Below are 13969 nucleotides of genomic sequence, written 5' to 3'. Positions count from 1 at the left end.
GCAGTTGCGTTGGATTTATTAACCTAGTCCTGATTCCTGACAAAAGCTTATAGGGACTTGTCCTTTAAGGTATGAACATCAGTTATCCATCAGCTACCCAAGTTTATTACAAGTTTTCTTGAGGCTTTTTGCAAAGAGATCAATAGTGATGTAACGGCCTACGTCTTCACAGCAGTACAAAGCTGAAATCACTTATCAGTACATTTGATTCCACCTTGTGAAACCAGGGGTCTAGTGGAGGGTAAATGTGAATAGGATTTAAAAAAGGCCTGTTATGAGAGAGAAAGAGAGATGGTGAGAGTAGCTGAGTGCCTATAGTAAGAGATGGCTGTTAATATCACTAGGCTGTTTGGTCTGTGTGCAGGTAGTGAACCTGATTGCTGAGAGGTTAGGTTGCAAGTAAGAATCTTAACCTGCCATAAACTGCTTTTGTGTCAGCAAGTCTACAGACCATTCAAGTAACTGCACTGAACACCTCACTGATACTGACGGTGTGAGCTACAAACCCAAATTGTCTACGGAAATGTAGGTGACTGTCACGGTTTTCTTCCTCTTCTTCTGAGGAGGAGTAGGAAGGATCGGACCAATACGCAGCGTGGTAAGTGTTCGTCATATTTTTTATAAAAACTGAACCCTACACAGATTGAAACCGAAATAGTTCTGTGTGGAAAAAACTGAAAACAATCACCCACAACCAAAATGGGGAAAACAGGCTACCTAAGTATGATTCTCAATCAGAGACAACGATCGACAGCTGCCTCTGATTGAGAACCATACCAGGCCAAACACAGAAATACAACATAGAAAAAAGAACATAGACTACCCACCCCAACTCACGCCCTGACCAAACTAACACAAAGACATAATAAAGGAACTAAGGTCTGAATTTGACAGTGACAGTAATAATATTGCACACATATTCAGAAATCTGCAAGTTTTTATACTACTTCTATATTGCACCGTTACCAACATGATCTCGTTTTTTTAAATCCATTAATTTCCCTGTAATCTGCTAAGATTGTGATAGTGTTCAGGTTTTGAAGGGAGTTTTGACTGGATTTACTAGAAATGTGAAATTGACCTGGCAAGCATGTCTCTGCCTGAGCATGATCACAACAAAAGTAGCTGTGCAGCACGGTTTTTAAGGAAGAGGAGGATGGTTGCAGACGTTCGCATTTATGCAAGAAGGTAAGTTATTAATTAAACTGTTAACCAATATGTTAACTAAAATTGTATGTGGTGTATTGGCAAGCAATGGATGTTCCCATTGTCTTTATTTGTAATTAATGTTAGCTCATGTATGTCTTTCGGTGGAATTCAACATGCATTGACATTGTCCGAAAGCCGCATTGTATCAGATATACTTCATCATGAGATTGAAATTGGTAGGCTCATCCAAACAATTCATTAATATGCAATTGTTACTTTGCATGTTTTTACCTTATATTTATTTACTGCTTGCTAATGATTAGCGTGCTAGCTAGCGGTTAGTGTGCTAGCTAACGGTTAGCGTGCTAGTTTAGCATAATTGGTCAAAATGTCTTTGATTCAGAATACATGTTTGTGGTTAACCCAATGTTACATGATTTGGAAAATAATATTGCCAATGTAACTTGAATTGGTTTACAAGCTAGCCAGAAAAGCCAGTTCCTTTTCATCTGTTTTGTCAAGTCATAAGCATGCATGTGTGCTGAAATATTTAAATAAATCCCCTCATTTAATTATTTTATTTAAGTTTGGGCAGTTTTTTTTTTATCACCCTTTCTTACCCAAAGAGAAATAGGTTGCTAGTTATTTTGGCTTTGCAGTAAAAGAGTAAAACACCACAACAGGAATTATGATTGTGTAAAGTGTCAAATTTGGTAGGACTGCCAATTCACATGCCTTCCTTTAGCCATATCACTCTTACTGTTACTGGTTTAGACCATCCATAAAAGCAGATGTGCTTTAGTTGCATCCAGGAACTTGCATAATGTGCTTATACTTGCTTTTTTTTACCTTGAAAGTCGTCTTAAAAAAGGAAATTGTAATAGATGTTTGTAGGACCTCATTCAGTCAATGATAACAGTCATTGGTGTCCCCCAGCCCATCCCCTTTGTTGTGTGCCAAGCAATCTTGTCATTCTTTTAGAAACTTGTCTTTCTTTATGAAGGCACTGCAGAGGCTAAGAAGACGTATGGAAACTCTAAAAGAAACATAATTGTAGGCCAGATTTGAAAAGGAAATAATAAATCCTGAAGCTCAGGTTTGTCAGTTGTTTAGAATGAGGATACTGGGGATTGTGTAATCATATTCAATTGCCTAAGTGGCACATGACTAATTTAATATTATTGTATCCTTAGATGTCAGACACCGAGGCTGCCAGTACCGTATACGTAAGTTAGTGTCATTTAACACCAGCACATACTGTAAGTTCTTGTGAATCTGCTTTGTAAATCAAAGACAGGCAAGTCTGCACTTTCATCCCAAATTCTTTGTATTATAACAAAATGTAAAGTAGAGGAGCACAGAGCCATAACTAATCAAAATGTCCAAATACTTTGTGTTATCTCTCCAGTTATCTAAGATGCTTTTTTCTGCAATACAGTTGACCAAAGCTATGCTTGGATACAAGACTGATGACTCAATAACTATTATGGACAAATGTGAAGATGTTATGTCCCAGGGTCATCAGAGGAAGGCAATTTCTATGAAGAAAATCTGACCGGTATGCCTATCTATACCATACATACACATGGACCTATTCTTATCTGATACAGTGCCTTGGGAAAGTATTCGGCCCCCTTGAACTTTGCGACCTTTTGCCACATTTCAGGCTTCAAACATAAAAATATAAAACTGTATTTTTTTTGTGAAGAATCAACAACAAGTGGGACACAATCATTAAGTGGAACGACATTTATTGGATATTTCAAACTTTTTTAACAAATCAAAAACTGAAAAATTGGGCGTGCAAAATTATTCAGCCCCCTTAAGTTAATACTTTGTAGCGCCACCTTTTCCTGCGATTACAGCTGTAAGTTGCTTGGGGTATGTCTCTATCAGTTTTGCACATCGAGAAACTGAATTTTTTTCCCATTCCTCCTTGCAAAACAGCTCGAGCTCAGTGAGATTGGATGGAGAGCATTTGTGAACAGCAGTTTTCAGTTCTTTCAACAGATTCTCGATTGGATTCAGGTCTGGACTTTGACTTGGCCATTCTAACACCTGGATATGTTTATTTTTGAACCATTCCATTGTAGATTTTGCTTTATGTTTTGGATCATTGTCTTGTTGGAAGACAAATCTCCGTCCCAGTCTCAGGTCTTTTGCAGACTCCATCAGGTTCTTCCAGAATGGTCCTGTATTTGGCTCCATCCATCTTCCCATCAATTTTAACCATCTTCCCTGTCCCTGCTGAAGAAAAGCAGGCCCAAACCATGATGCTGCCACCACCATGTTTGACAGTGGGGATGGTGTGTTCAGGGTGAATAGCTGTGTTGCTTTTACGCCAAACATAACGTCTTGCATTGTTGCCAAAAAGTTCAATTTTGGTTTCATCTGACCAGAGCACCTTCTTCCACATGTTTGGTGTGTCTCCCAGGTGGCTTGTGGCAAACTTTAAACAATACTTTTTATGGATATCTTTAAGAAATGGCTTTCTTCTTGCCACTCATAGATCACTGCACCTGTACATAGCCCTCCTGTAATCAGTCCATCCAACTACGTCATCGCCATACTGTTATCTATTTTATTTATTTTGCTCCTTTGCACCCCAGTATCTCTACTTGTACACTCATCTTCTGCACATCTATCACTCCAGTGTTTAATTGCTATATTGTAACTATTTCGCCACTATGGCCTATTTATTGCCTTACCGCCGTTATCCTTCCTCATTTGCACACATTATATAGACGTTTTCTATTGTATTATTGACTGTATGTTTGTTTATTCCATGTGTAACTCTGTGTTGTTGTTGTTTGTGTTGCACTGCTTGGCTTTATCTTGGCCAGGTCGCAGTTGTAATTGAGAACTTGTTCTCAGCTAGCCCACCTTGTTAAATACAGGTGAAATAAAATAAATAAAAATACACACAAGTGTAAAGGAATGAATATGTACATGTAAGTATATGGATGAGGGAGATACAGAACATGGTATAGAGTACAGTATATACATATGAGATGAGTAATGTAGGGTATGTAAACAGTTTAGAAAGTAGCATTGTTAAAAGTGACATTTATTAAAAAATGTAATTATTAAAGTGCCTAGAGATTTTGAGTCAGTATGTAAGCAGCAGCCACTCAATGTTAGTGATTGCTGTTTAACAGTCTGATGGCCTTGAGATAGAAGCTGTTTTTTCAGTCTCTCGGTCCCAGCTTTGATGCACCTGTACTGACCTCACCTTCTGGATGATAGCCTGGGTGAACAGGCAGTGGCTCGCTCGGGTGGTTGTTGTCCTTGAGGATCTTTTTGGCCTTCCTGTGACATCGGATGGTGTAGTTGTCCTGGAGGGCAGGTAGTTTGCCCCCGGTGATGCGTTGTGCAGACCTCACTACCCTCTGAAGAGCCTTACGGTTGTGGGCGGAGAAGTTGCCGTACCAGGCGGTGATACAGCCCGACAGGATGCTCTCGATTGTGCATCTGTAAAGGTTTGTGAGTGTTTTTGGTGACGAGACAAATTTCTTCAGCCTCCTGAGGTTGAAGAGGCGCTGTTGCGCCTTCTTCACCATACTGTGTGTGGGTGGACCATTTCAGTTTGTGTACGCCGAGGAACTTAAAACTTTCCACCTTCTCCACTACTGTCCCGTTGAAGTGGATAGGGGGGTGCTCCCTCTGTTGTTTCCTGAATTCCACGATCATCTCCTTTGTTTAGTTGACGTTGAGTGTGAGGTTATTTTCCTGACACCACACTCCGAGGGCCCTCACCTCCTCCCTGTAGGCTGTGTTGTCATTGTTGGTAATCAAGCCTACCACTGTAGTGTCGTCTGCAAACTTGATGATTGAGTTGGAGGCGTGCATGGCCACGCAGTCATGGGTGAACAGGGAGCACAGGAGAGGGCTGAGAATGCACCCTTGTGGGACCGCAGAGTTGAGGATCAGCGGGATGGAGATGTTGTTTTCTTCCCTCACCACCTGGAGGTGGCCCGTCAGAAAGTCCAGGATCCAGTTGCACAGGGCGGGGTCAAGACCCAGGGTCTCGAGCTAAATGACAGGTTTGGAGGGTACTATGGTGTTAAATGCTGAGCTGTAATCGATGAACATGATTCTTACATAGGTATTCCTCTTGCCCAGATGGGTTAGGGCAGTGTGATTGCGATTGCGTCGTCTGTGGACCTATTGGGGCGGTAAGCAAATTGGAGTGGGTCTAGGGTGGAGGTGATATGATCCTTGACTCGTCTCTCAAAGCATTTCATGATGACGGAAGTGAGTACTACGGGGCGATAGTCGTTTATCTCAGTTACATTAGCTTTCTTGGGAACAGGAACAATGTTGGCACTCTTGAAGCATGTGGGTACAGCAGACTGGGATAGGGATTGATTGAATATGTCCGTAAACACACCAGCCAGCTGGTCTGCGCATGCTCTGAGGACACGGCTAGGGATGCCGTCTGGGCCGTCAGCCTTGCGAGTTTTAAGACATTTAAATGTTTTACTCACGTTGGCTGCGGTGAAAAAGAGCCCGCAGGTTTTGGTAGTGGGCCGTGTCAGTGGCACTGTATTGTCCTCAAAGCGAGCAAAGAAGTTGTTTAGTTTGTCTGGGAGCAAGACTTCAGTGTCCACGACGGGGCTGGTTTTCGTTTTATAATCCGTGATTAGCTACACTGTTTGTATTCGGTCATGTTTCCGGTTGCCTTGCCATGATTAAAAGCAGTGGTTAGCGTTTTCAGTTTTGTGTGAATACTGCCATCAATCCATGGTTTCTGGTTGGGGAAGGTTTTAATAGTCACCGTGGGTAACTTGCACTTGCTAATAAACTCGCTCACCGAATCAGCGTATACATCAATGTGGTTGTCTAAGGCTATCTGGAACATATCCCAGTCCACGTGATCGTAGCAATCTTGAAGTGTGGAATCAGATTGGTCGGACCAGCATTGAACAGACCTGAGCACGGACGTTTCCTGTTTTAGTTTCTGTCTATAGGCTGGGAGCAAGAAAATCGAGTCGTGGTCAGATTTGCGACTCTTTAATCATAAGACATACACCCCCGCCCTTCTTCTTACCAGAGAGATGTTTGTTTCTGTCGGCGCGATGTGTGAAGAAACCGGGTGGCTGTACCGAGTCTGATAACGTAACGAAACAGAGAATGTTACAATCTCTGATGTCTCTCTGGAAGGCAACCCTTGCTCGAATTTCGTCTACCTTGTGGTCAAGAGACTGGACATTGGCGAGTACTATATTCGGAAGCGGTGAGCGAAGGGCCCGTCTACGGAGCCTGACCAGAAGACCGCTCCGTCTTCCCCTTCTGGGACGCCATTGTTTTTGGTCGCCTTCTGGAATCCGATCCATTGTCCTGGGTGGTGGTCCAAACAGAGGATCCACTTTGGGAAAGCCATATTCCTGGTCGTAATGTTGGTAAGTTGACGTTGCTCTTATATCCAATAGTTCTTCCCGGCTGTATGTAATTAGACTTCAGATTTCCTGGGGAACAGTGTAAGAAATAGACATTAAAAAACAAAATACTGCCTCCCGGGTGGCGCAGTGGTTAAGGGCCCTGTACTGCAGCGCCAGCTGTGCCACCAGAGACTCTGGGTTCGCGCCCAGGCTCTGTCGTAACCGGCCGCGACGGGGAGGTCCGTGGGGAGACGCACAGTTGGCCTAGCGTCGTTCGGGTTAGGGAGGGTTTGGCCGGTAGGGAAATCCTTGTCTCAACGCGCAAAAGCGACTCCTGTGGCGGGCCGGGCGCAGTGCACGCTAACCAAGGTTGCCAGGTGCACCGTGTTTCCTCCGACACATTGGTGCGGCTGGCTTCCGGGTTGGATGCGCGCTGTGTTAAGAAGCAGTGTGGCTTGGTTGGGTTGTGTATCGGAGGACGCATGACTTTCAACCTTCGTCTCTCCCGAGCCCGTACGGGAGTTGTAGCGATGAGACAAGATACTACGAAATTGGGGAGGAAAAGGGGTAAAATTCCCTCCCACCCCCCCCCAAAAAAACCCAAAAATACTGCATAGTTTCCTAAGAACGCGAAGCGAGGCGACCATCTCTGTCAGTTAGTGTATTTCCAACCATGCCAGCACAGAACGGTTCCGTTTGGATTGTACAGTGGTGTGAAAAAGGTTAGGATCCACCCTGATGGAGTCTGCCTTCATTTCAGCATGGTATTGCGCGTTCCCCTCTCACTACATGGCTGTATCTGTAGGGTTTGTGTGGCTGTAGCCATCCCTCTCATACCATATTCAATAGGCTTGAATGGCACAGCTGTTATAAACCTGCATTTTGAGTTGCTCCAACAGTTATCGCTTATGGATTGGTTCATAGGTTGGATTGGGTGAAACTAAAATGAATCCCACTGATGTTTTCCAGGAGAGATGGTGGCGATTCGGGCCAATGACCAAGGGAAAGCTGGGACAAAAGAGAGGTTCACACGGTAAACATTTTTACTACTGTCTTCAGTCAGTGCATTTTCAAAAATGCTGACTAATTTGTTGTGCATTTATTTAACTTGCTGCAATTAGATTTTGTTTTTATTGTCTTTTACAAACTATTATGTCTGAAGAAATGGATGCTGCGGCCACTGATTGCGCATCAGAGAATGACTCTGAGAAAGAGGAGTTATCTGACCGGTATGCCTATACCTTACACATGGACCTATTCTTAATTACAATGTCCTTTTCAACATGTCTTCCAGGAGAGATGTCAGCGATTCGGGCCAAACAACCAATGACCAAGGGAAGACTGGGACAAAAGAGAGGCTCACACGGTAAGCATGTTTCCTACTGCCTTCAGGCAGTGCATTTTCACTCTGTAGTGTCAACTTATGGCCGTACTGTGCTGGTCCAGATCAATCCTGTCTTTATCAGTTAGTGTATTTCCAACCATGCCAGCACAGAATGGTTCAGTTTGGATTGGACACAAGTCAAGACGTTAGATCTGGAACTAGTGTGTCAGGATAGATGATAACACAGAAGGATTACCACGCTTTACATTGTTTTTCTTGAGGGAGGGAACTTGATTTAATAGGTATTGCTTTTATTAGAAGGTTTACGTTGCAAACAGATTGTTGGGCTTAGATTCCATACAGATTGAGTCTGCTTTGATGTCAGCATTGCACATTCTCCTCTCACATCCTTATCTATGTAGTTATTTAGTTGGGATTATTAGTTTAATTTCAACACACTCTCTGCAGATACAGCTGTAACCTTGTAGAGTTAATACAGAGAGATGTTCAAGTACTGTATTGTAGTCAACCTTTATTTAATGTAGTCATTCATAATGCCATCTCTTTACAAAGGTGACAAAGGAACAAAAAGGTATTGGTCGACAATAGAGGTGGATGCAGTTGAAGATTCCTTGATGAACTTTATCCGAATGGGGAAAAATGCCTGGAAAACAAGACTGTGAGAAATGCATTGCTGCTTCTCCCCAAGCGCTAGTAAACAGGGACTGGAGAGCAGTACAGTTCTATAGACACAACAGAATAGTTGCAGATCAGATAAAATAAGTGTATGAGATGCTTCTGGCTATCTCATAGGCAGATGACAAATGTCCTCTATCTCACTGTTCAGGGAAGTTTGTCCTGGTGGATGGTTCACTTTTGGAGTGACTAAGGTCTCAAGAATACAAAGCCTGCTGACTTGAAATGTTACAGAAAAATTAAGAAAAGTCTAAACTATTAATCTGTTACTTGGATATATTGAATCCATTACTAAAATGTTTTTTCCAGTTTAAATACTTTAATGAAGAACTACACTACAGCCGTTGAGTTGCCATCCGTGTTGCTTCCTTTAGGTACAACTTAGGCAGTTGGATAGCTTTTATAGATTTCATAGGAGGCATTCTCTCGATGGCTGATGGCAATGCATTGCAATGCATTGGGTGGCTGCTGCCAACATACAGACTCAATCTCTAGCCACTTTAATAATGAATAATTTGATGTAATAAATGTATCACTAGTCACTTAAACAATGCCACTTTATATAATGTTTACATACCCTACATTACTCATCTCATATGTATATACTGTACTCTATACCGTCTACTGCATCTTGCCTATGCCGTTCGGCCATCGCTCATCCTTATATTTATATGTACGTATTCTTAAATATTCCTTTACACATTTGTGTATAAGGTAGTTGTCGTGAAATTGTTAGATTACTTGTTAGATATTTCTGCACAGTTGGAACTAGAATCGTACAAGCATTTCGCTACACTCGCATAAACATCTGCTAACCATGTGTATGAGACTGATTTGATTTGCAATGTATGGTCTCAAGTAGTTGTTAAAATTTCAAGTTAACTTTTTTCAAGGAGTCAGCAACTTTACGTGATTTCCTCATAATTGATTTTTTTTCTAACTCATGAGTGTAATTTCTGTGCTTCTATGATGTCTGGAAAGCATGGTCCTCAAAAGGTATGTATTTGTGAGGAATCCTAAATTGGTTACAAATACAAGACTGTGTGTGTGTGTGTGTGGGGGGGCGGGGGTTAGGTTTGAAGCTTCTGTAACCTGCTCTGTTGTTGGCCTCTGGAAACACCTCTGGTTGTCAGTCCTCTCTGTGATAGAATAGTCACCTTAACGCAGCATCTGTGGCAGACGTATTCTGCTAGTGAGCGTAAACTAAGAGCACACAGCTGATTAACCCCTTTAGTGCCGGCCAGGGAAATTGAAATGTATGCAAATGTTTCCTAGTTTATGGAAAATACTGAAAGAAAGAAGGCTGTGTTTCAGTTATGGTGACGCACAATCACATGTAGCCTAACTTACCTAACCTTCCTGAGAGTATGATGGAAAGTGTTCATATGTTACCCAACATCCTTCTATGCTTTGTCTCTATCTCTCGCTCTTCTTTCTTGAACAATTGATTAAGACATACTTCTCTGCTGAGTCATAGCTTTCTCATGCATGTTTCTGGAGAGAGACTGGGTACGATGCATGACTGATCTTACAGTGCAATGTGAGTCTTTGCGCTGGCCCCCATATAAATATCTACAAAAATGTGGTAACACCTCTTAAACTTGAGTGATATCTTTATAATGCTAGTAGGCTTTGGTGGAGAGAATGCGTTTCGGAATGAACCTTAGACAACAATACATACGTTGCCAAAAAGTATTTATTATGATGGACTGTGAAAAACCAAAGGGATCATCATCTATTAATGTACTGTGTGAGAGCAGATATGACATTTTCTGTCATTTAAATAGTTGAGGCTGTGTGTAAGTTTAGATGGTGTTCAAGGTCCAAAGTCTTCAACCTCCTTTCGTTACAGACCTTTAGTGCCCCCCTGTGGAATAACACGTGTCGTTACATGGGGATCAACATTTGTTTTTGAGGGTTGAAAAAAAAAAACATGGATAATGTTAGAATAAAATCATGCTGAGGAAGCTTTATTCAAATGACGGAGGATGAGACACAAAGTGTCGTACAGTGTCAGGCCTCAGATCAAAAGAAAAACGATACAGTCACTGCCTTGCAGTCCAATCAACAGTATTTTAAACTAAGCACAGTTTGAAGGCTAAGTAAATGTTATCTATTCCAGATAAAGGGGTAATTTTTATTCGTATTAAAGGAATAATTTATATAAGCGTCGTCTTATGTGGCACTATCCAGGTATTTTTCTTTTGGCAAAAGAGACCTGGTTATCGCAGCAGTTATATTTCATCTGCGGCTGTCTGCTTCCCTTACATGTGCAAGTTGAGACAGGGCCTCTTGACTCAAGCGAAGAGAACTTTGGCCAAATATTACGACAAACAAGCCTATTGGTCAGAAAATGATGTTCAGCATTCTCGCATTTCATAAACACTGTGTTTGGATAGATCCTCATTTCAAATGCTGTAGTACAAATAGTTCCACCTTAGAATTTGTCAGTGTTGCTATACATTGAAAACGTGAAGAATTATGACACTAAGGTGTGAGTCAGATGTGCCACCTTCGGATTAATACAAATTTGAATCACTTCACTTATATTAGTCCGGTCAGCACTTACCTCTTCTCTTTGGTCAACAAATCAACCAATCCAATGAAGAAATAAACATTCTACTAAAAGGGTATACTTCATAGCTCACAAGAAACCAACAACACACACCACAGATCATTTTCAACAGCAATAAAACTTTATAGACACAGAATTCTTTGGAACATGGTGATGATAAATTAACATTTGCCTTATTAGAATAACAAGTGGATTAATATTAATCTCTAGTTGATACTGAGGGACATATTCCACCATCACACCAGCGTACTAGATACTGGATACTCCTAAGGAGTTGAAGCAGTCCATCTTCAGGAAGAGAACACTGTTCGAGAAGCTCCACACCCCAGGGATGAAAGTACTTTGACATCTTGTGGCTCCTGTTGGGTCTCATAGGAAAAGTCTGTTCCAACAGTACTTCCGACAGTAGCTGCTGCTGCTCATGCAGAACAGCCTGGATCGGTGGGCGCTGGATAATTTCTGTCACCTGCCCTTTGTGGTTTGGGGTTGAAAGGGCAGTGGAGGTACTAGGATGGCAGGCAGGGCAGATGCTAGCTGATCCTCTCTGGTCCATGGGAGGCCATGAGGTCTCAATAGGGCTCCTGATTGGCGCAGCGGTATAAGGCACTGGTCCCATAGGGCGGCTCACAATTGGCCCAGTGTCGTCCGGGTCAGGGTTTAGCCGGGGTAGGTCATCATTGTAAATAAGAATTTGTTCTTAACTAACTTCACAATTTAAAAAAAGGTAAAAAATAAATAAAATGAAGGTGTGCGTGTGTGTGCGACCCCTTACAACTGGCTTTGCTGCATCTCTTCAGACAGACTCTTCATCCACCTCCAAGATCGAGGGCAGTGATGGAGAGACACACACTGGGAAGAAAGGCCCAGACTTAAAGTTAACGTCCCAGTGAATGGGCCCCACTCTCTTCCTGCGCCCTCGTTGGCTATTCTCCCATTCCCGCTCGGCCTTGGCACGGGAGGCGGGCATGTGCCCCCGCTTGATAGGAGGCTGTTCTGCCAGTGGGACCAAGGGGGTCAAGAGGGTATCAAAGGGGCACTTCTCACCCACCTGCACGACTCTCCTACTGGTCAATAAAGGGGAGTGGTCGGTGCGACCTGTGTGGCTGGGCGAAGTTCTGGTCAGGGGGTGACAGCCATCATCTCCGCAGACTAAGGGTGGACCACAGAGGAACAATCTCTCAGTGCTACTGAAGGACAGGGGCTCAGAGGGTAATATGATTTGTTTGTCACCCAGTTGTTCTGGTCGCTGCTGTTCCAGCATAGCAGACCGGATCTGTAATAGCTGGATCTTCTTCGACACACGCCGTGATCTGGCGTTGGCAGGCCGGGCTGGCACTGGGGAGGCAGGTGGGGCAGGCACTCGGCTGGAAGGAACCGGAGATGCAGATGGAGTAGGCACCAGAAGGTCAGGCACATGGCTGACCATTGGGGTAGGCAATGGGATGGCCATCAGGGGAGGTGAGGCTGACACTGCAATGGTTGGCAGCACAGGGAAAGAATTGGTGCTCTCCCTCCTACCCATGGAGTTTATAATCTCTAAGGTCTGGTTAGGGAACCTCAGAGTGCTGCCATCTGTATGTCTTGTTATCCTAGCTATCCCGGTCTTGGGTCGAGCCAGGCTTCTGCTGGCCTGGACCTCCGGCTGGAGGATATCCACAGGAGAACATGGCGGCTGCAAGAGGCTGCCGTCGGACAGAGACCGTCTGGCCTGAGCAGGAGGAGAGCGGGGCCTTTGGTCCTGGATGTTAGACCTCTTGAGAGGATTGGCCTGGATCCTCACCTCAGACTGGCTGCATGGAGTCCCAGATAAAGGAGCTACTGCCTTGGCTGCAGTGTAGCATAAATTGGGCCTCCTAGGGATGCTTCCTGGTGTCCGTGGTCTGCTGGATTTAACCTCTGGCTCCTTCTTGTGGCTGGAGGTAAATGTGCTCCCTCCGGTTTTGGTTTTAACCGGACCCAGACGCTTGCTACCCATCTGTCCCTCCATCTGCAGACGAGGCATGCGAGGCACCTTGAGGATGTTTTTGTTACTTTGGGCATTGAGAGAGGTCACAGTGAGCATTGGGAGCCTGATGGGTGGAGTGGCCAATGGAAGCCTTCCCATGTCAGCCCTCTCTTTAGTCACATCCATGTTGTGGAAGTGGGATCGGCTATTCTTTCTCCCTGGTGGCATTGGCTGTAGGACAATATCACTGGCACACCGGACACTGAGGATGTCTGTCAGGCTGTTCTCAGAACTGTTCTGACTGGTCTCTTGTGTCCTAGTCATGGACTTCCCTCTGTCTTTCATGGCTGTGAGGGTCACAGTGGAAGAGCAAACAACATGTTTGAGAATAAGAATATAGACTAAATTACATATATTACAATAGAATTTGATCAGTTGTTTTTATGAACTAGTGTTTTTCCACTTTCAAAGGACATTCCTGACAAAATGTTCACAAATTCATAAAAATGAAAGATTCACAGACTAAGGCCTACCTTCAATTTGGACTTCCAGATCATTTGCACACGTAGGATTTGACTATACAGTTTCAACAATATATTCTTGAAAACAGAAACACAAGACCACAATACCTAGTTTAATAAAATACTTTTTTTGTCACACATCGCAAAACATAAGTTTTTCTTACAGTTATTGATCAAATAAAGTTATCATAAGATAAAAGTAGTGTATTTGAGATTATTAGGTCCTACCTCAGTTCTGGAAGAGCATCAATGACCTGTCTATGGAATGTCTTTTTTTAACAAAAGAATGCTTCATTATGACATCATGTACATTATGACATAGTAGCCGTCCACATCATAAAAGTTTGTCAAAACCACTTGAATAGGCATGAAATGTCA

General features: G+C 43.1%; 1 pseudogene; it reads right to left on the bottom strand.

Annotated features, from left to right (window-relative positions):
* Nucleotides 1–11893: 11893 nt before the first annotated feature.
* On the bottom strand, nt 11894–13415 carry LOC149985545 (uncharacterized; annotated as a pseudogene).
* Between the last annotated feature and the right edge of the window lie 554 nt (nt 13416–13969).

This window comes from Oncorhynchus mykiss, chromosome 1, assembly GCF_057628025.1.
Source record: "Oncorhynchus mykiss isolate SJ-2025 chromosome 1, ASM5762802v1, whole genome shotgun sequence".
Classification (NCBI taxonomy): domain Eukaryota; kingdom Metazoa; phylum Chordata; class Actinopteri; order Salmoniformes; family Salmonidae; genus Oncorhynchus; species Oncorhynchus mykiss.
Note: the sequence above shows the minus strand (reverse complement) of the source record. Positions and strands in the feature narration are given on the sequence as shown.